Genomic DNA, 19,995 nt, shown 5'->3' with positions numbered 1-19,995 from the left:
CAGTCCTATTAATTGCACCTTGCTGAGTTACATACTCCTCACAAGACCAGAGTTCCTACAACACTCAAACATGGTCCAAGATATATCCAAAGAGGTCGCAGGGTCCAAGCTGAACAATGCAGTCTTAACAGCAAACAGAAGATTAGAGTTTAGTGTCTGGGATTCCAAGCTTAGCTGAACCATTTGTATGTTCACCTTGGACTTCAACTTACTTTGTAAAATGGGAGTACCAATACTTGCTCAGGAGAAGCACAATAACATAGTGTTTAAGAGGGTGGGGTTTAGTGTTATACGGGCTGGAGTCCTGCTACACCACTTAGCCCAGCTGCCTCTTCTACAACCTGGGGTAATAACAACACCTCACTTAGGAGCTCGTCAAGAGAGCCCTGAGGCCCCTGCCCAGCATGAGAGACTCAACAGTCATGATGAACACTCTCTGAACACTTACTTCATACATGTAAGGTGGGATCATGTTCTATCCGCCCCTCCCTTCATTCAGCTAGGATTTACTGAGACTTTTCAGGACACCAGGGTCCTTGGTGATCAACACACACCCAGTGTCAGCTTTTCCGTGATTCAAGCCCAACCACAAGCGCCACCTCCCCAGAGATGCCCATCAACATCAATAACACTGTCCTGACTCTCTTGTTTTACTTCCTAAAGAGCATTTAGCACCACCTGAGATGACCTGTTCACTTATTTCTTGTCTAGGAGGCCCCGTTGTGTGTTGACAATGGCTGTTCAGGCTTCAGCCGCCTGGCCTAATGGACCGCTCCAGGAGATGGCAGACCAAGGGTGCAAGGTTAACATGAACCTGCCTCATTCTCCCTTCTACTGACTAACCAATTTAGCCCACTACAAAGACAACCAAAGTCAAACAGCTTTAAAAAATTGCCAACCCCACTTTGCAATATAAACATTAGATGGAAATAATATGCTTTCTTAAACTTAATTCAAAATATATGCACAAAGCAAGTCTAACATGTTACTTCTTAGGATATTAACTTGAAATTTCAGAAAAATACCTATGTGCACATGTGTATAGAGACATACCAAAATATTATGTGCCTATGAGAAAATAATTGGTTTAGAGTGTTAGGTAGATAGGGTAAGGAATTGAAAAAAATTCTTCTTTATGAAAAAATTGTCATCCCTACATTGGTCTTCAACACACAGTCTGAATTATTCAAATAATACAACCTGCTTCACTACGGGTCTTTAGAATTTTTTTCTTTGTAGTATCTCATGTCTTCAGGGGAAAAATGCAATTGACCAATTTAGGAAACTCACTCCAATAAAGGCTCTTAGTAGATGTGGCAGGCGGAATAACAGCCCACCAAAGATGTCCACACGCTAACACTTGGAAGCTGTGACTATGTTAGACCACATGGCGCAGCAGAATTAAGGTTGCTAATCGGCTCCCCCTGAGATGGGAGATTATCCTGGATTATCCAGAGGGACCCACTGTAATCACAGAGGTCCCTGCAAGTGGGAGAGGGAGGCAGAAGAGTCAGATTTAAAAACGTTCCAGTCCTCCCCAGGGGTGAGGGCAGTTTCTAGAAACTCAAAAAGACAAGGAAACAGATTCTCCCCTCAGATCCTCTAGACGGAACACAGCCCTGCCAACACCTTGATTTTTGCCCAGTGAGACCTGTGTCAGGCTTCTGACCTCCAGAACTGTGAGATACGAAATCTGTGTGGTTGCAAACCACTGAATTTGGGGCAAGTTGCTCCAGCAGCAATGGGAAACTAATGAAGTGAGTCATTACGATAAGGTCAGTCCAAAAACGATGAATACTATTTATGTTTCCCCCCATTTAGTACAATGTTTTCCTCTCTTGGTGTATATTTGCAAATATTTAAAAATAGTATACTTACATTAAAAAGACTTACTCATGAAACAGTCTCAGAAGCAACTAACATACCTTATAAATTCTTTATTAAACTTTCAAGTTGTGTTGCAGATAAAGGACTTGCCAGATGCCACCTAATCTGACAGGAGTTGGCAGGAACCTGTGGTATCCTGTGGGGGGACAGAAAGGCCAGTTGGTGGCTATTTACAAGCAGGATCACTAATTAGAGCTAATACACTTTACTTTAACTAGGACACAATATGGAATCTGGTGGCCATTCCAACTCTCAGTAAGTTAATTAAGCTGTGAGAGTCAAGCTAAGACACAGAACTGTACTACCTGTAAAACAGAAAATAAGCAACATTGTTCTACACAGAGGCAGAAGTGCCAGTACACGGTGCCACCCAAGTGGTTGGGGGACGCGTAGTTACAGTACCAGCAACTAACATTCACCTTGTGCCTATATGATACTGTTTTGTATGTATTAGTCCATCAAATGCTTATAGCAACTCTCTGGAACAGATATAACCTACATATACATTTTTAAAATGATGAAATTGAGGCTGGGGGATATTAAATAACTCACCCAAATCCACAAAGCTAGAGAGTACCCGAGCTGGGATTCAAACCCACTAGAAGTGTCTTATCACACAGCCCGGGCTTTATTATTCTGTACTGCCTGGTAGTGTTACTTGGTGACAGAATTTTGCTGTATTGCTTAAAAAACAAATCCCAAAGGGAAGGTAGATGCTGATAAACAAGAACCGAATTTTAGTTTCCTTTAGATAAACTGGCAAATGAAAATACAAAGGAAGAAGCAGTAGTAGGTCCCAGTCTTCCAAGTATGTTTTGAGAAGGACTTGTTTGTTTTTTAATATTTTATTGGGGAGGAGTAAAGGAAGGCTAGACTAGTTGAAAGGGAAACATTTCCTGATTCCCAAGCACAGGGCTGAAGAGCTCAGGGCCTCTGTGTCCTGTCTCCTGCAGAGTGAGGGTAGCAGGCCATTTGCACTGCTATTATCAGGAGCAAATTAGCACCTTCTCTGCCGCTGTTCCTACCAAGCACAGCTGAATGTCACTGTACAGAGGTTTCAAATGAGTGAGACCCTTGCTCAATAGGTTATTTTGGAGAGGGTCTTTTTATGATTTGTCTTCTGGTTTTACTCAATAATGGCCAAAGTCCATTGCTTGTAAAGGCTCTACACCTTTGAAATTGTGGAGGTTTCCTCTGTGGGCACTGATAGGACCACTTCTGTGAATGATCCTCTCTGGCTGGAGGTCAGGGTTTGAAAGAAAGCCAGCCTCATGTCAACCACCTAGGCGATCTTGGGGGAAGGCGTCTAACCACTCTGACCTCCGTTTCTGGGTTTGCAGATGGGGTCAGAGCTTCTGTGACGACTGAATGAGACAGTACACAGGAAGCACTCGATCCCCTGGCTGTGCTGGGCAAGTGCTCACCACTATCACTCTCCTCACATCCACGGAAGGCCAAATGACTGAACAGGCTCATGGGACTTGAACATGACATTTATAGGAACTCAGGAACATATTTGCATTGGATTATGACATTTAAAAAAAAAAGAGAGAAAACTTAAAAAACAAAATGACTTGCCAATGGTCAAAGGCAGTGCCCTTAAGTTGGGATGCCACAGTAATATGAACTCTATTTAGGAGGTTTTTCACAACGAGAACCCCACTGGGGTTTGGGTGTAATCCCAGCTCCCTTTTTCTAATGTCCTCACTGAGGCTTATACTACTGCTATTGGCTTGTATCCAGCCCACAGCATCTACTAGAATACATTTTACACACAAGGAGGTGTAGCCAAGTTATTAGAAAACATAAATTTGAAGTATTTGTTGATGTTTATTCCAGAGAACCAGCCAATGAAAAAATGCACTCAAGTACCTGGGATGGGTGATCATTGGGGACTCCTTCCCTGTCCCCTCTTCTGCCTGGAGCCCCTGCCAGCTCATCCACCTCCCACTGGCCACAAGGGCTCTTGCTCCTAGATCTCTATTTTCAGGGCTGCTAGCTCCACCGCACACCCACATTTCCATCTGCCCACCTGACTCAAGCCAGGACCCCAGAGCAGCATGCTCCACTGTTTAAACAGTGATTCCAGCAGAAGATCAAGGTCACAAGATCCCATACCATTTTTTTTAATTGTTGCAAAATACACATAACATATAGTTTACCATTTTAAACATTTTTAAGTATACAGTCCAGTGGCATTAATTACATTCACACTGTCGTGTAACCATCACCACCATCCATCTCCAGAACTATTTTCGTGTTGCAAAACTGAAACCCCGTACCCACTGAACACCAACTCTCTATTTCTCTCTCTCCCCAGTCCCTGGCAACCACTACTCTACTTTGTCTCTGTGAATATGACAACTCCAGGTATACTTCATAAGTGGAACCACTTATTTATTTGTGACTGGCTTATTACACTTAGCATGATGTCTTCAAAGCTCATCACGTTGTAGCATGTGCCAGACTTTCCTTCCTTTTGAAGCCTGAATAATGTCAAATGCATGCATATACCACATTTTGTCAATCCATTCACCCACCAATAGACATCTGTGTTGCTTCCACCTTTTGGCTATTGTGAATAATGCTATGAATATGGGTGTGCAAGTATCTCTCCAAGTCCCTGCGTTCATTTCTTCTGGGTACATACTCAGCAGTGGGACTGCTGGTCCTATGGTAATTCCACCTTCAATTTTTTGGGAACTGCCATAATGTCTTCCATAGCAGCTGCATCTACAATCCCAACAGAGCACAAGGGTTCCAGTTTCTCCACATCCTTGTCAACACTTGTTATTTTCTGGGTTTTTGACAGTAGCCACCCTGTTGGGAGTGAGGCACACACAGTTTCTTAAGTGAACCTTATTTTTACTGCATCCTCAACAGGATTTATTAGCACATAGCCATTCTTAACAAAATGAAATACTTTAGACTGCTAGTAATGAGAATCTACGGTTCTCTGCTGCACCTTCCTATTATTTTTTAAGGTGAATATTCTACCATTAATTCATCTGCACTGCCAGGATCAGACTGCCCCCAAAATTAAACCATGTAAGAAAAATCCCCTAAAATGTTTATCAACCAGTTTTCAGAAGTCCGTCATCAAGCAACTCATCTGACTATGTGAAATGCCTGGACACACAAGCATTGCAAAGACTAGACTGTAAGTCAACACAACTCATTAGTGTCTGGGAAGGTTTACGGAAGAAACAGAATAGGTGACACAGTTGCTTCAGCGAGGATCTGGGAAATACTATTTTACACATAATTTACCACTCAAGCCACGAGAGTACACATTTTTCTAACCTTCCTCAGCTCTCTCGTCGGCGTCTTAGACATTGATCGCACTGGGGAGAAGGCTGTGAATGTCAAGTGATGCCACTGCCATCACATTTGGGGGAATCACTATCAATTTAATGAGCCAATTTTATTACAATGTTAACTGTAAACAAGTGAAATCCCAAATAACTCTCCCAGACTTAGAACCAACACTGCCTTCTGCCAACCCAGAAGACATCCCTGTAATGGGGCAGAGAGAAAACTAACAGCAGTGGAAGAAAAATACCCATCTGTGAAAAGGAACCTTGATGCCTTTGGGGAAACTCGGCCTCTTTTGAAACAGAAGAATGAGTGAGGTATTTTCAGACAATGCACACCCACTACTCCCAAAGCAGACAGCTAACAGTCACCATTTTTAAGGATTTATTAGGCCTTGTTATTTTTTTCCCACAACCACAAAAGTTGTTGTAATTTTTATAATTTAAACATCTACTCTACAAACACATCAAAATACACATGTCATGAGCTTCCTTAATACTTAAAAAATGAATTCAGCTACATTAATCAATATCTGATCTTTTTTCTTATCACCTTATTATTCATGATTCCCTGCCTAATTTTGACACATGCAAGGCTGAAACAAGGAAACATAGTGATTTAAAAAATATACTCCACATTATCCAGGTCTCATAATGTTCAAGTATGATTAGGCTGCCAAAACCATTTTAGTCCAGATTTACATGGTTTATGCCCACATTCCTAAGCATTATGTCTATGCTTTAGACTTTCCTACTTAATGGGAGAGGGAATTACAGAAAGCCCCTCTGTGACTAGCGCTGGAGATGGGAACCTTCACCCATGGCACCAGCAAAGGCCCCTGCAGGAGAGGGGACGTGGGCTACTGTGGGCTTAATGACTACAGACACCTCTACAAATAATTTGGGGAAGATAAATGCTAATATTTATTCCAAATGTATGATTCTTTTAATGAAATCTTCCCTCTCATTCAAGAAAACACAATGAGAAAATAGAGGTTTCTAGCATCTGTGCTTTTTTTTTTTTAAAAAATAAAGCTTATTATTTTCCAGAACCATTGTAGTCGCTTCCATTATTAACAACATACATTAGTATGGTAGATTTGTCTCACTTAATGAACCAACACCTATACATTATTAACTAAAGCTCACATTTAATTCAGGTGTCCTTGGCTTTCCCCTAATGCCCCTTTTCCGTCCCAGGGTCCCGCACTCGAGTTGTCATGTGTCCCAAGGCTCCTCTTGGCTGTGACAGTTCTCAGACTTTCCTTGCTTTGAGGATCACTGGTCAGGTGTTCTGTAGGATGCCCCCCCATCAGGAGTTGTCTGATGTATTTTTCATGACTAGACGGGGGCTGTGGGTTCTGGGGAGGAGACCACAGGGGCAACGTGCCACGCTCACCACTTCCCATCAAGGTGCACACTGTCAACACGGCCATGACTGCTGATGCTGCCCTGACCACCTGGCCGAGGCAGCGCCTGCCAGGCTCCTCCACTGGGAGGGGACCCTCCCCCACTTCCATGCTGCGCTCCTGGGAGGGACGTCCCCTGCATGCTCCACCCCAAGGGCAGAGTGTCTACACAGATCACTTGACTACTTCTGCAGATTAGTCTCTTCCCCCATTTATTAATTTATTCAATCATTTATTTATATCAGTGTGAACTTAGGCATATTTATTTTATATGGGCTACAATCCATACTTGCTTACTTTACTATGTTGCAGTTGGCCCCTATGTCCCTCTGAGGTATTGCCATGGTTGTGAGTTTGTGTTTGTTTGGACATATCTTCACTTTCTGGCACAAGATGCTCCAGGCTTACCTTGTATATTTCCCACCCCAGTCCCAGAACCAGCATGGCTGATTTTATGGTAACCAGCGCGATCTACAGCCCACTCTTCACACACTTACATTCTTCACAAAATAAAGAGGCAGGGTCTAGATTTGTTTACATCTTATGGTGATCACAGTATAGGAATACAGTTTGAACATCCCTAGTCCAAAAATCCAAAATCCAAAATGCTCCAAAATCTAAGACTTTTTGTGCACCACAAATGAAAAATTCCACACCTGACCTTATGTGACAGGTTGCACATATTATTAAAAATACTATATTAAAATCACCTTCAGGCTATGTGTATAACGTATATACGAAACATAAATGAATTCAGTGTTTACACTTGGGCCCCATCCCCAAGATATCTCATTAAGTATATGCAAATATTCCACATTCTGAAAAAAATCCCCAAATTCACAACACTTTGGTGCCAAGCATGTCAGATAAGGCACATCCAGCCCGTATGTCTGGATTTCTCCTGCACTGACTCTAGTCCAGCTCCAGGTCACCTGTTGTTGAAGACAGTAATGAAACCGCCGTAAGCCTGATGGCATTTGATCTCTAATAGGCTGTCCCTCCCGCTAAGCAGTGCTTTTAAATAAGACCTTCTGCTGGCTGCCTAACGTATTTCTCACAGTGTCCACCCGCCGCCAGTTGGTTTTGGCGCCAACTCATCCTGCCAAAACCACAGCCACCATCTTCTGCCACCCACTCAGTGCCACCCCTCTGCACTCTTAGCCCCACCCCAGCCAGGCCTCCGGAGCCCACCTACGCTCTCTGCTGTGAGCCCTTCAGGCTACATGGGAGTAATGACTTTTACTCTTGACTTAGGTGAGACAATGGTTAGTAACACATCAAGAGCACTTAGAGAGATGTTCAAGAGTCAGGCATGGCTGCCGAAAGGACCAAGGGGGCATTTAAAGCCTGGTAGCGGAGCACAAGAATGTTTAGGCTTAAAATACGTGTATAATATGTTCCAGATTTTGATTTTTAAAATGTACATATTTTATTTAAAAAGTATTGGAAGTATATAGGAAAAATTGTTAAGAACTTTCCTCAGTGTTTAGTCTTTCTACTATTTTTATAAACACACACACTATTTTCCCTTCACCATCCCCCAGCTCTGGTTAAGTCCAGCTCTCGCCTATTCCACACCTGCCCCTGTGCAGCCAGTGCCGCCATACATTTCCCAGCTCTGGGGTCAAGCGGGCACCACCCGGCAACTCACCCCACTCCCTAAGTGAAGGCCCTCCCCCTCTCTGAAGGGTCTGTCTTATACCTTTCTTCCCCACCCTCAAATATCTTCTCCCCTTTCTGCAGTCTCAACTGATGAATGACCTTCTGTGACACTGAAATATGTAACTGGTCGTCATCCTGTTTCCTGGCACATCTTCAAAGTGGTAAGTGCCTTCTGGGTGCTGATGAGCCGACGGGTGGCTGGCAGCCCATGGCTTCGGGATGGGGGTTCATCACCAGGAAGACCCCAGCAGGTCTGGAGGGTTGGTAATTCCAACCTCACCACCTCAACCTCCAGGCACGGGAGGGGGCCGAAGGTCAAATTGGTGGCCGATGGCCAAAGGCCTAATGACTCAGACCTCGGTAATGAAGAGCTTCTGCCCAGCTCAACTGCACAGCTGAGCTCTGAGGTTTCTGGAAGGTGGTGCATCCCTGGGAGGGCAGGGAAGCTCTCCATCCTTCTTTACCCTACACACCTCTTCATTTGTATCCTTTAAAATATCCTTTATAACTGATCGGTAAACATGTTTCCCTGAGTTCTGTGAGCCACTCTAATCAATCAAAGCAAGGAGGGGGTCATGGGAACGCCAATTTATAGCGGGTCAGTCAGAAGCACAGGTAAAACACAGCTGCGGCCTGTGACTGGCAACTGACGTGGGGAGGGACAGTCTTGGGGATCAACCTGCGGGATCTGGCGCTGTCTCTAGGCAGACAGTGACAGAACTGAACTGAATCGGAGGACACGCGGCGGACGTCTGCTGCAGATCGGCTGCTCGTTTGCTGGTGGGGAGAAATCCTTGTACACGCAGTGTCAGAAGTTTATTATGAGAGTACAGTGGGAGGAACGAGTTTGTTTCCTCCACTCACCCTCCTTATTTCACTGAGAAAAACAGAATCAATCAGAAGGAAACGTGCCTCTGCCTGTCCCTGCGTCACCAGGGGTGAGCTGTCTGGGGCCCCTCTGCGGCCTGGCCTCCTCTGTGCGCTAAATTCCACTGCTTCCACCTCCAACAGGAATCTGCCCCTACAGTGATTCCCTCCAGCCACTGTCTTTCCTGATCATCCTAACACCTGTCTCCTTTGTAGCCAGGCACTGCTCTGCACAGAGCTATCTACGCTTGCTGTCTCCACTCCCTCCCCAACCTGCCCCTTGACCCAGTCCTTGTGTCACCTGCATCAGAACAGCTGACACCCCCCACCCACCTCCCACCCGCGCCCTGCTGCCTGGAGACACACAGCCCTGCCTTCCCTCCCTTGCTGAGTGTTTCTGGCAGGTTCTGATCTAGAGGTGGGGACCGCCAGGCTGGCTGCAGGCCTCTCCTCCATCCACCATTGTGGCTGTGAGTACCGCCCGGATGCTGCTCCCACATGTGGGTCTGCACCCACCGCCCCTCCACGCCAGACTTCTACACCCAACTGCCTCTTGTATGTCTCCATGCGGATCTCCAGTGCACCCATGAGGTACACTGCCCATCTCATGTGACCAAAATAGAACTTTTGATCGTCCCCACCAAAAACAAAAGAAATGTGATCAAATATCCAAGACAACAAACACCTCCATGCAGTATCAGACACCTATTCACCTGGTTGCTCAGGCCACCAATCTGACACTCATCGCTCAGACTCTTCTCTCTCAATCCCCATTCTTTTCACCAGCAAACCCCACAGGGCTGCCTTCAAACATGCCTCAAATCCACCCACGTCTCTCCCCCTGCACTGCCCGGCCCCTGCCATAGGCCAGCAGCACCTCCCTGGCCTATGCAACGTGCTCCTCACTTGTCTGCCCCCACCCACCAACACTCCAGGCTAGTTCCCCATTGGCAGCTTTGTGATACTTTTAAAACCAAAGGTGATTTGTGTCCCTCCTCTGCTCAAACCCCACCGCAGCTTCCCATCAACCTAGAATCAAATAGAGAGCCTTTACCAGAGCCTAAAGTACCTCGAGGCGGGGCTGTTTCTCCAAACTCAGATTCTCACCTTGGGATCTTTGCATTTGGTCCTGCTGCCTAAAATGCTCTTCCCCAGATATCTGTGTGACTCTGTGCTCCCTTACACTGTTCAGGCCTCTGTTCAAATGTCCCCGCCCTCGCTCCTCTCTCATATTCCACCCCTGATTACACCCAACTCTCTGCCATGCAAACCCGCCCCACCTTACCTAAAATAGCTGCCGCATCATCCTCGATTCCCTGCCCTGTTTTCTCCTTTTCCCTCCAGCACTTTCCATTACTTCAAACACATTCTTATTTACTTTTGTCTCAGTGCATGTAACTTCTTGAAGACAAGGACCTTGTCTCCTTCTAAACGGAGAAGTAGCAGGGTGCCTAGCATGCGTATATACGCAGCAAACATTTGGAAAAGTGAACGGATGAATGGCCTAAGGGGGCCCTCTCTCGGGTCTCCATCACCACAGTCAACACCAGGATACGAGATGCCTATAAACTACTGCGTCCTTAGAACCCTGAAGCCCTACTTTATAGGTGGATTCAAATTTAAGATGCTTCATTTAGAACAATCCCACTTCTTGATATGTTCATTATTGTTCTACATAATAAGAGGTCTTATACTCGTGATGGGAGCCATAAAAGAATTCCATTAAAAAATTTAGATTTTATACTAATTTAGTTACTCTGCCTAAAAGGTTGGAAGTACAGGGATTACACATTAATATTCATGAAATATAGATGGATAATGAAGAGTGAATCTTCCAACTCTTTTTAGCAACTGATTAGAGCAGCAACAGATAATGAAAGATAAAAAGTTTAAGAACGCTCATTCAATTACTGAGAAGGCACAGCCTAAGACTAGATTATTGACCTGGCAAAAAAATAATTTAAGGACTTTTAATGAAATTCCAACATTAAAAATTTTGCATTTACCTTGATCAACCCCAAAATTTAATTTAAAAATAGGCTACTGAACACTGAAACAACACAAAATGCACATAGCCCTTTCTGCAGAGCTGTGAGAACACAAAATTTTCTTGTTACATGACAATATTAAAGTTTATAAATAGTGGTATCTACCATCAGCATAGCAAAAGACTCAGTGTTCTAGTTGAACAGAAAGTCTGGCCTAACAGTGGATTCCCATGTAGGAATTACTGATTTTCATAGACCAAAATATGATTAAATATACTTGTAAGGAAACTGTTGTAAGCAGCACATATAATGACAAAGGACTTGTCCTCACTTGTCCGCCCCCACCCACCAACACTCCAGGCTAGTTCCCCGTTGGCAGCTTTGTGATACTTTTAAAACTGAAGGTGATTTGTGTCCCTCCTCTGCTCAAACCCCACCGCAGCTTATATATATCGACTATATAAAAACTCCTACAATTCGACAAGAAAAAGATCAACTCAGTTGAGAACCACTGCACAGACAGGCAGCACAAATCGTGAAAAAACATTAAAAAAAAAAAAAAAAAAAACCTTTCAACCTCATTCATAATCTGAGACCACAATAAAATACTATTTCATACCAGAGGGGTAAAAATGAAAGAGGCTGATAATGTAAGTGTTAGGAAAGTTGTGAAGCAGTGGGAATCCTCCTATTCTGCTTGAGAAAGTAAAATGGAATAACAACTTGGGAGAATAATTTGGAATTATCTTATCAAGCTGAACACTGACGTAAGTACAAGGGAGCAATTCCACTCCTGCTTATATGCAACAGAGAAACTTGCACAATGTCATAAGCAGTATTGCTTATGACAGTTAAAGAAGAGAAATAAATAACCCTGGTGGAGGGGAGATAACTGGGTGGCCACACAATTCACTATCACACAGCAGTGAAAAGGAAGAAATAGCTTCCCACAATCACATACACGACTCTTAGAAACAATATGGAACGGAGGGTGGAGTCAAAGAACTATATACTATGTAGTTCCATTTTCATAAAACACTAAAATAAGCAAAATTAAACAATGTAGTTTAGGTTTACATATGCATGTGTGAAAATTAATTTTAAAAACCAAGGAGCTGGACATCATCCATATGTCTGCTGGAGGTGCCCAGCACTCATCTCCTCCACAAAGAACCAAACCAACAAAACAACAAATAGATGACCACATGCCAAATAGAGTGCCTAAGAGACAACACTGGAATTCAGCAAGGAAGTGACAAAGACCCTTGAAAGGACAGGAAATCAGGATGACAGCACACAGGAAAACAAAGCAGTCAGACAGCATTGGCTCAGAGCCAAGAGGAACCCCCATTGTGGAGAGAAGAAAAGCTGGAGGTCCCCAGAACCCCACATGCCCACCATGGATGGCTGCAATCTTAGCCATAGGAGAGTCCTCAGCCAGTATAGGCCCTGAGCCTAGCATAAGGAGCTCAGGAATCCACACACTGCATCATTTCAGAGAGGGAATTCATGCTGGGATGTACCCATTCCCCGGGATCCAGGCTGCTGCAGTATGGTACCATTTTGAGAGAGGAGCCAGCACCAGAGTATATCCTGTTGTGGTCCCCAATAGCCCCTGTATCTCCACATCCTTGGAGCCTTGTCAACATCCCACCACATCCACCCAAAGGGATGCAGTGCTGTGATACCAGCTGGACCCAGTGGTGCAGCCATGAGCCCAGTACCCAAGCCCAAGATGCATCCTACCCCCTGTGGAACAGGTGGTCCAGACAGCAGGGAGGCTTTCCCCAAGACAGAGGGACCCAATGCATGCTCTCCTCAGAGCCTGAGAGCTGCCTGCCCAGGGCCTGCCATTGCCCCCACCAGAGACTCTGCCCTTTCCTGTGGCAAAGCTGCCAGACACACAGCCCAGGGGCCCCAAAACCAGCCCAACTGGCATCCTCATCCCCAGCAAAGCTGCACCACAGCCTCCACAACCAATTGCACCTTAGGCCACAGAGGCACTCAAAGACACCACTGACATTGGTTATAGCTGAAGAAATCATATGGAGTCAAAATACTGCGCCAGAACCAAAACCAAAGCACTCTTCCCAACTAAGACTATAGGATATATCTACAAAAAAAGTCATTCCCTACAAAAAAGTACTCCATAAAATTAAAAGAAGTGACTGTTCCACCAGATGCAGAGATATTAATGTAGGGACATAAGAAATGTGAAAAAGAAAGGAAACAATAACACCTCCAAAGAAACACAATATTACTTAAGTAACAAATTCCAAATAAAAGGAATCTGTAAAATGCCTGAAAAGGAATTCAAAATAATGATCTTAAGGAAACTCAGCAAGATACAAGAGAAAAAATATAGATAATTCAACAAAATCAGGAAAACAATTCATGATATGAATGAGAAATTTAACAAAGACATATATATAATAAAAAAGAACCAAACAGAAATCTTGGAACTGAAAAACTCAATGAATGAAATAAATACAATTGAGAGCTTCAACAATAGGCTAGATCAAGTAAAAGAAAGAATTTCTGAACCTGAAGACAGGTCTTTTGAAATAACACAGTCAGATAAAAAAAAAAAACAATAAAAAAATAAAAAAGAACGAAGAAGCCTACATGACATATGGGACACAATTAAGCAAACAAATATTCACATTTTGGGGATTTCCAAAAGGAAGAGAAGATGGGAAAATGCATAGAAAACCTATTTAATGAAATAATAGCTGTCCCAAGTCTTGGAAGAGATATAGATATCCAGATACAGGAAGCTTAAAGATCCTTCAACAGATTCAACCCAAAAAGATCCTAAGGCACATGATAGTGGAACTGTCAAAAGTCAAAGACAAACTAAGAATTCTAAAAACAGCAAGAAAAAGCATCAAGTCACATATAAAAGAATCCCCATTAGATTAACAGATTTCTCAGCAGAACGCTTACAGGCCAGGAGAAAATAGAATAATACATTCAAGTGCTGAAAGTAAAAAAAAAAAAAAAACAGCCAGCCAAGATTACTATACCCAGCAAAGGTATCCTTCAGAAATGAAGGAGAAATAAAAGTCTTTCCCAGACAAGCAAAAACTGAAGGAATTCATCAACACTACAATGGCTTTACAAGAAATGCTTAAGAGAGTCCTACATTTGGAAGCAAAAGGACGATATCTACCACCATGAGAACACACAAAACTCACCAGTAGCACAAATACACAAATGAGAAACAGGAATCAAATGTTATCACTACAGAAAACCACCACATCACAAAGATAAAGAATGAGAAGAAGAAAAAAAACAAAGGATATATAAAACAGCCAGAAAACAGTTAACATACAAACACGAGTATATCCTCAACTGTTAGTAACAACCTTGAATGTAAACAGATTACCAGTGACACGTCATGCTGATCGTATATACCCTTGATATGATGTGATGAGAACGCATGTTACCTCTGTGGTCTCCCTCCCCAAAACCCATATCCCCAGTCTAAACATGAGAAAAACATCAGAATACTCCCAATAACAAGGCCTTGCACAAAATACCCGACTGCTTAAACTGTCAAGGTCATTAAACTAAGGAAACTCTGAGAATCTGTTGCACCAAGAGGAGACTAAGGAGACATGACAACTAAATATTAATATAATGTGGGGTCCATGATGGGATCCTGGGACAGAAAAAGAACATTTGGTTAAAAAAATAAATAAATAAAATAAAATAAAATTCTGTTTTTTAGAGACAGGGTCTCATTCTGTCATCCAGGCTAAAGTGCAGTGGCACAATCATAGCTCACTGCAACCTCAAACTCCAGCTTCAGTTTCCCAAGTTGCTAAACTACAGGTATGTGCCACCAAGCCTGGATAATTTTTTCATTTTTTGTAGAGACAGGGTCTTGCTATGTTGCCCAGGCTGGGGTTGGTCTCCTGTCAAGTGATCCTCATACCTTGGCCTCCCAAAGTGTGGGATTACAGGCATGAGGCACCACACTTGACCAAAAATTTTTTAAATCCCAATGAAGTATGGACTTTAGATAATGCTAATGTACCAATAGTGGCTCATTAGTTGTGACCAATGTACCATAGTAATGTAAGATGCTAAAATTAGAGGAAACTAGACGCTGGGTATATGAGAACTCTTTGTACTAGCTTTGTAATACTTCTGTAAATCTGAAATTGTTCTAGAATAACCTCTGGGGAGCGGGGAGAGGCTATGGGACAGGATCAGGTGGAGAACACTGTGGTTTTCACATTATTGAGAACATCCTAATTTTTTTTAAGTTGCAAGGTGGGTTCATGGGTATTTGTTTTATTATTATGCCCCACAAGTGCATAAATGACTCTTAAGTATTCCATATCTATCAAATAATACAAATGGACTTTAAAAAAGAAAGTATACAGGCCAAGCAGAGAGACAGGGACATCAACGGTCAGTATTTCACCAGCTAGCATTTGATGAATCTAGCATGGCTGGGCCCCGGAGCCTGGCACCCCATTGCCACCTGGCTGCTACCCAGGGCCGGGGACCTGAAATAAGGAATCAGCTCATTTGGGTTCTGATAAAAATCATACCTATTTTGGGAAAGGCTGAAGCCTCAGAGAGATAGAGGGTGTGAACTCATACCAAGAGCTATGGTTTCTGTCAAAAGATGACATTTCAGGCAGGGACCACTATCTTCCTGTGGGTATATTGAAAATATGAGTGAATGATGACCCTTCCCTGTATAGAGCATGTTTTAATTTACTAGAAGGTCACACAAGCAGCATCGGATTTCACTCCCACAACAGCCCTAAAGGGGAAGCAGTGACCTGTCAAGACACTGCAGTTGATCAAAGCTGAGACCCCCATCCTGGCTCTCCTGACCCCAGGGTTAGTGCTTGTGTGTGTAGATTCATGAAAATAGGTATTTCGTTTGCAGTTGCTGGCATGATTTGCAAAGCCTTCTACTGTTTTCAGCCTTGTTTCTTACACTTCACAAAGCAAAGTCATTACCTATCACATGCTTTAATACTGCACTCCACATTGATTAGGGAGGAGGATGTGTTGTCACGGGGCTAAGTATTCTTATGGTTGGTGCACCCTGACTGTATTTTATTTTCATTTGATCAACATTAGTTACAGAGTAAATCATTGTGGATTATATTATATATGAAAACAACAACAAAAGTATGGTTAGGCCCCAAGTAGGGAACAGGCAAATTTGTTGATAAGGAAAATATATTTTATAGCAATCTTGAAATGAACCCAATTCTTCTCCACCCCCACCCTATTTCCATCTTCCTTTTATAACTTATTCATCTATTGCTATGTAAACTTGGAAATTTCTTAGATCTCAAACTACAGACTACTGTAAAAGGAGGAAATGACTTGATCTTTCAAAAACTTTTTTTTAAAAAAAATGTTTTAACGTTTAGTTTTGAAATAAGCATAGGTTCACGGGAAACTCCAAAGATAACACAGAGTGGTCCCAGGTACCCTCCACCCAGTTTCTCTCAACAGTTACATTTTATACAACTGCAATACAATATCAAAACTAGGAAACTGACATTAGTATAATGTGTGTGCATGGTTCTGTCATTTATCACGTGTCAGACTACCGTACCCCACCCCAATCAAGACACAGGACTACTCCATCACCACAGAGACCTCCCACATGCACCCCCAAACTCTAATAACTAATCTGTTCCACATCTCTATAACTGTGTCATTTTGAGAATGTTATATAAATGGAATCACACAGTATGTGACCTTTTGAGATTAACTTTTGTTGTTTTAAAGCAAAAAGAAATCTTATTGAAAGGATAGAGAACATGCTTTGTATGATTTCGATTGTTTGAAATGTGCTGCAATTTGTTTTTTTGGCCCAGCATACGGGCTAACATGGCAAATGTTCTGTGGGTGCTTGAAAAGATGTGATTCTGCCGTTGCTGGGTGGAGTGTTATAAATGTCAATTAGATCCTGTTAATTGATGGTACTGTGGAGTTCTTCTATATCCTTGCTGAATTTCTGTTTAGTTGTTCTATCAACTCTTGAGAGAGAGGTTTGGAGATCTCCAAGTTTAACTGTGGATTTGTGTATTTCTCCTTGTAATTCTATCAGTTGTTGCTTCATTATTTCACAGCTCTGTTGTTTGGTTCGTGCATACTTATGAATGCTATGTCTTCCTAGCCAACTAACCCTTCTCTGTCCCTGGTAACTCTGCTTTTAAGTTTCATTATCTGACATCAATATAACCATTCCTGCTTTCTTGTGATTAATGTTCACACAGTATATCTCTTTCCATTTTTTAGTTTTCAACATATGTACACATATAAGCATACAAAATGTCTCTGAAGTGTGCCAGGATAAGACAGGGGAGACAGACAAGCTGCTCAGAGGAAAGGACACTTACTTGGCCAGGACTTGGTGTTGAGAGGGAGGGGCATGCAGGAATCAGTCAGGAACAGCTTAAATCCAGGGGGCCTAGAATTGCACAAAGGAGTTCAGAGCCCTTTGCCACATAATCTATTTGGAATTTGGCTCTAATTTAGGAATAAGAAATTTCTGTTTTATTAGCCATATTTCTGTTGAAAAAGCTAGGTGATTAGATATTCTATATATCAACTCTTTAAACTTTCCATTCCTGAGGTGTTCAAAATGACAGGCCTCCTCACAAACATATCATCCACATTGCAAGCAAACCACCTGAGAGAACACCCTTGGGCCTTGCGCCACTGGCCTTCTAAGGGATGTGGAATATCCGACCACCCTGCTCTAGAGTTACAAAGGACATAATGCCACCATTTTGGTAAATCAGAAGCTCCACTGAGATCTTACAGATCTTGATGGATGGATCTCAGCAGCTCCAAACCTAATCACCAGGACACTTAGGATGTAAAGAGCTCCAATGCTGAAGACTAGAGGACCTGGTTATGTAACAGAGCACACTGTGATAATTTTGGGGGGTGTAGCGTAACTGACAGAGCGGAATGTATGTACACTGCCTCCTGTAAAGTTATAAATACTTCCCATCCCTCCACTCTGCTGGTGACCCAGATAATGGCTCCACTGGGCAAAAATAAGGGCTCCATCAAAAATTCCTAAAAGAAGAGAAATTACCATTCCCTGCTGTGTGATAATATGGACTCTGCTATGTGATTTCGCTGCCGCCCCTTCTCCAGGAACCCACCGTCCCACAAGCCAGAATCTCCGCAGTGGAAAATCTGAAGCATGGGAAGAAGCAACTCAAGCTCCCGTTTCTGGCATGTTCCAAAGCGCTGCAGTGCCCCAAGCTGCTTCCTGTTTCTCCATTATATTTTGTTAAATTTCTGTGCATAAGACAGGTCTCCACTGAGTGTTAGCTCACCATAAGGATCAAAGATCAGAATCGCCAATAAACACTAGTCATGGAGTGGGATTTTTAAAAGTCTAATGAATTATCTAAAGTATGAATGACTACCTGAAAACTCCCAAATGAAGGAACTCAGAGCAGGTCTCTTTAGGCGAGATCAAGGTGACAACACAGATGCCCAGCCTCTGTCCACCTACTCCAGGCTGGTCTGAAGTGGACCCTGAGCGTCCCAGGTGACTCCTGTGTACAGCTGCAAGCACTGCCTTATAGAGCTTCCCCGGGCCCGGAGAGAGCAGAGAGGCAGGCGCTGCACCATGTCTACCCCCACTCCGTCCCCACCAATCTCCCTCCACGCCTGACACCACTCAGCCCACAAAAGCCAGCCCTAGCTTCTTGCAGCTTTCCTGGAATTCAGACTCAGGTGGTAGACAAGCTCCTGGTCTCACTGCACTTGGGAAGATGGGGGGACTGGTGTCCCACACACTCTGAACACATTTTCCCACAAAATCCTGCGGCGTACGGCAGCCCGGTTTGTGGTACAAAACTACAGTGGCTCAGTTCTACAGTCCCAGCACTTTGAGAGGCCAAGACAGGAAGATCACTTGAGCCCAGCAGTTTGAGGCTGCTGCGAACTGTGATGATGCCACTGCACTCTAGCCTGGATGACAGAGCTGTTGCCCTGTATCAAACAAACAAACAAACAAAAAAATGCCTACGCAGCACTGCCCTTAGAATCCCAAGACTGCAGATGCAATGTCATCTAACCTCTCCCTCCATGTCACTGCCACAGGAACCACACAGAGGGAGGTTAACATACAGCCATGAGATCGCAACACCCCGATTCTTCCAGAGACCTCTGCTCCAAGCAGAAGCTGCAGAAGCTAGACTCTAACCACTGAGAAAATATGACCAACATTTTACAAAACCTGTCCTAAAAATGAGCCCTCAGGCTATGAGACAGGAGCATTTCAAGACGGTCTGCACTGAGCGCCTCCCACAGGAGAGGTCTCCAGCAGACCCGGCCTCCGTGCAGGGAAGATGGTCCTGTCTCTGCCTCAAAGCGATGGCTTTCCTAGCACATGAGGCCTTACCCTCTGTGAGCACTACAACAAAACCTACACGGCCCCTGGGAAACTCTCTAAATACAAGTCCAACTGGGGGTGGGGCCTCAGATCTGCTGTGTTTCCCACTCGTATCCCTTGATTGCTGCAGAGGGTCCAAGCAGAAAGCAACATTCTATGGAAACACGACAATGATGTACTGACACTCCACACATGGTCTGTGAAGGGGGGTGCCGCTCGCACATATGAAGTAAGGAGAAGAACAGTTATAAACAGAAGCCACATGGAATGCTGGCAGCATGAGAGGCAAGCAATTTAGAAAAACTACTAAAAAAAAACTCAAACTCTAGAAGCCTCCCCACCCCCCGCCGCCCCGGCTGTGTCCCTGGAGGGGGCAGGCTACCTGAGCACACTCAGGAGAGATGTCCCTGCTGCAGGACCCCTGGCCTGGAGTCCACACCGGCCGGGGACTGCTCCTGACC

General features: G+C 43.7%; 1 protein-coding gene across 5 annotated transcripts in view; it reads right to left on the bottom strand.

Moving 5' to 3' along the window:
• Window positions 1-19,995, bottom strand: part of NCK2 (NCK adaptor protein 2) — a 131,525-nt gene that overhangs the window by 43,183 nt on the left and 68,347 nt on the right. For 2 of the 5 annotated variants that reach the window (XM_045550348.1, XM_045550349.1), the window contains exon 3: window positions 1,926-2,023. The exons of the other annotated variants lie outside the window; for them this stretch is intronic. The gene's annotated coding sequence lies outside the window, so the exon portion shown is untranslated. The remainder of the gene's footprint in view (window positions 1-1,925; window positions 2,024-19,995) is intronic. 5 annotated transcript variants of the gene reach the window in all.

This window comes from Lemur catta, chromosome 4 (genome assembly GCF_020740605.2).
Source record: "Lemur catta isolate mLemCat1 chromosome 4, mLemCat1.pri, whole genome shotgun sequence".
Classification (NCBI taxonomy): Eukaryota; Metazoa; Chordata; class Mammalia; order Primates; family Lemuridae; genus Lemur; species Lemur catta.
This window is presented reverse-complemented; position numbering and strand designations above follow the sequence as displayed.